Source organism: Dendroctonus ponderosae, unplaced genomic scaffold (assembly GCF_020466585.1).
Source record: "Dendroctonus ponderosae isolate FM_Combo_2020 unplaced genomic scaffold, Dpon_F_20191213v2 Dpon_F_20191213_1, whole genome shotgun sequence".
Lineage (NCBI taxonomy): Eukaryota > Metazoa > Arthropoda > Insecta > Coleoptera > Curculionidae > Dendroctonus > Dendroctonus ponderosae.
The window spans coordinates 14,872,423-14,876,171 of record NW_026017110.1 but is presented as its reverse complement, the minus strand read 5'-3'; the positions used below and the strand labels follow the sequence as shown (position 1 = coordinate 14,876,171).

The 3,749-nt window shown below is 32.5% G+C and overlaps 1 protein-coding gene across 1 annotated transcript in view; it reads left to right on the top strand.

Moving 5' to 3' along the window:
• LOC109535939 overlaps positions 1-3,749 on the top strand; it is a 13,851-nt gene that overhangs the window by 4,014 nt on the left and 6,088 nt on the right. The gene's annotated exons all lie outside the window — the stretch shown is intronic.

The window sequence follows — 3,749 nt, the reverse complement described above, 5'->3', positions numbered from 1 at the left end:
GAGTAGAAAGTAAAGCACGAAAAATCAGTAAAAACTAAAAAAACACCTTTTTTAACAAATTCTACAGTCTTCAGAGGAATGGAGGTGACAAGTTTTCCAAATAATTTATTATAAACTTTCGCTTATTCTGTTCGTTTTTTGATACGTCCCAAATTCGAAGCTGGAAACTGATTTGAAAAAGATTGTCAGTATTTTTAAGTTAAACTTGAGAAAATTGAGCGTTTTGAAGAAAGAGTAACTAAAACTAAAACTGGAAAACCCTGAAATAAAAAAAAAATTAATGTTATAAATAAAAAATGGCTCTTAAAATAAATCTAAAAGCAACAAAAAAAGAATATTTAATTTAATTAGAATATTTCTTAAATTTAATAGAAATTCAGGCAGATTGAAAATTTGTCTTATTCTTAAACCATCCAACCTTTCAGATCTTCGTCAGTTTTAATTATTTTAACGACGCATTCAATTTGATTTAAGTTATTAAAAATACTGCATACTCCTACCTCGGTTTGATAGCGAGAATTCTTTCTGTTCTAGTGCTTCGAATTTCAAAATATTTTTTAACCTTTTATCATTTTATTAAATAAATTAAATTAATTTTGGTACAATTGGACGCAGATACTGTATTAACAGTTAAAACCCGAATTAATTTATTTATAAATTTTCACACACAAGTATTTTGCAAAAATGTGCAATTTGATGAAAGTTACATGTAACGAACATAGTCAAAAGCTTGATCGAACAACCCTGCAGTCTGAAGTCGTTATCTAATATTAACAGAAACTATTCTAAACCAATTTCGGGGGGTGCTTAAAATTAACCGTTGTAAGAAGCTGTATTATTGTAAAACAATTGTGCTTGAAGGGCGTAAACTTTTACAAAGCCCAAAGCGTAATATTAGAAGAATGATCTTTTGATCATGCGGCTTTTTTCTTCATGAAAATGTTATGTCCACATTTTTGCACAATATGTTACAGTCTTGTGATTAAAACATTTGCAAATTACAGGTTGTGGAACCCTTCTGTATATTACACTTTAATTAATTTGGTGTAACTACTGAACTAAATTGGGGTTTTCATCCTTACATTTGTTTATTACTGAAATCTTAGGCACATGAAATTTTTAAGTTATTCATGAATGCAATGCTTGAAACGGACAACATCTAATCACACTTTATTGATTTTTTGACTATATATTAATTTAAAAAAATGTCTTTTAAAGTAATATTGTAACTTTATAAATTACATCTAATTCTTATCTAATTCCTGTAGCCATAAAAGGTTGTAAATTAAATGAAACTTTTGCTGTCGACTGTTTTGAAAGCCAGCGATGTTCTCATCAAATTTAATTTCGAATCACTATGCGATCTTGTCACTCGACTTTATCTCGTTTAATTGCCAATTTGGAACATTCAGAAATTAGTAACAGTAAAATAAAATATTTGGCAAAATGGTCAGTGTTCTTAGTGATAACTGATAAATAACTGACGGGCTTTTTTAAAACCTTTAGACAACAACTCAAAAAAGTTAAATCTAACTTAAGTAAATAAAAAACCGAACACATGTAATTATGAATTACTCTTAAAAAAAATTTTGGGGTTTTCTTATGTAATACATTTTTTATTTATGATTCTAATTTAAATACGTTTTGAAGTAACCCGACCTATATGTGCTGCTGAACTTTAAATAATTTTACTTTGTCTATTATATAAAGGATAACTTGGCCCATTCCCTAAAGGTATTTGTTTTCGAATATAAAGGATTAATTATTATTATTTTGAAAGTTGGAGTATAATTTCAGATTAATTCATAGAGAAATAACTGCATATTAGGTTTTGACCCACCTACAAACTGGCTATTAATAAAGTTGACACTGAAAAGCAATACGGGTAAGCCTGGATAAATGACCTCACCTGGTTGTTATAATGCTAAACACCTATGATTATGAATTTTAATTTGGCTTCCAATTAAACATACCAGTAGCCGAAGAAGTTGGAAATGGTAGAACAATCCGCGTTAATGTTCCTCAAGTTGAGTCCATCAACAATAGAAACAATTCCCTGCTCAGTGCCCACACTATTTATCCTTGTGGGGCTGTTGAGGGTAATTCCATTCAACCCCGCTTCCATATCGCTGTTGCTGTTGGCAGGACTAAATGAGTCCGGACTGAAGACACCAGTATCATCAGACTCTTCACTAGTAGTTTCACTCAAATCTTCATCGTCATCGATTTCATCCGGATTGTCCAAACTTGAGCTACCGCCGCCCATTTTATTAAACATTTTTTTGACAAAACTCATGTTTAATTATTGTTTTTAAATTTCAATTGACGATTAATTCAAAGACAATGCAATATTTTAAACGCGATTCAAAACGACGCACAGCGTCACTACGATACAACTTTGGCGTTTATTTTGTACGACGCTATTTGCAGAGTAAAGGCACGCGGTATTTAGACGTGAGGCTCGTTCAAATCGTTGTTCATTTTATTTTTGGCTCTAATCTAGATATCTTTTCTCCTGTGGCCATCTCTTTCTACACTGGTCAAATAGCAAGCATACGAGCGAGGTGTTAACATTTAAAACGATGTTTTTTACAACACCTTGAGCGTGCCTTGATATTAAATCTCTTGGCATCAACGTCTATTTCAGAACAAAGATCTTGCTTAGTTGTCTTACCTGCTTACAGATAATGAGGATTTATTTGAGCTTCTTTATCTAAAGTATCGGGTATACTGGGTGTTCAGAAATTAATCTTCACTGCGTGAATTAAGTGAATATTTTACAATCTAAAATGTTACTTTTCTTCTGGAAATGCTTAGTTTTCCATATAGCTATTGCGAAAGTTATTCATCACCACTCGAATGAATTAATCACAAACTCGTCTTTGCTCAGGTGCCCAACGCAAGGGGTTTTCAAGTATATTGCAATATTTAAGATCAATTTTCTATTTTTACTTTGAGGTATATTTGAGTCTCGTCATTTATGGTCTGAATATCACATGATCCAAATGGCCACCTCGATTTCGCCTTCATGAGCTTTCAATATTTAATTTTAACGCGTCAATAGTTCTAATAGAAAAACGACTTCCAGATTCCCACACAAACAAATCTAAGAGAATACAATCAGAACTTCAGTCTTCTTCACCGAGCTTTTCTTCCAATAATGTGACAATGGTATTAGCAAAGTGTGGTGAAATCTCCATCTTGATGAAACCACAAGTTTTCCAAGTGAAATTCTTCCCACAGTGGCCGCAAAACCGACCATTGACCGTAACCAAAACACCAGGTTCACTATGAAAAAAAAATAGATGAGTAACGCCACCACTCCATAAACCACACCAAGCAACAACTTTTTCCGGATACCAAGAATTCTCATGAATTTCTGGAAGATGATTTTTAGTTGGAAAATCAAAATTTTTGTTATTAAGAAACCCATTTAAGCAAAAATGTGCTTCGTCCTGTAAATGTTCTAAATTCTGCATACATTTCAAAATGCTCTAAAGTCCAATCTTTGTCAGTCTACACAATCTTGTAAGAATTTAAAAGTGAGACTTTCCGCAGAATACGCCAAAGTATAATTCTTTTGAACGTTGTGGAATCCACAAATTTGCAACTTCAGCAGCACTTCTTCTAGAGATCAATATTTTTTTGACTGGTTGCAGTAGGACGTCGCATTGGTGGTATTGTATCGTGTAAAGTGAAATTACGCTCGATTTTTTTAACGATTCGACGAATAGCAAGCACAGTAGGAC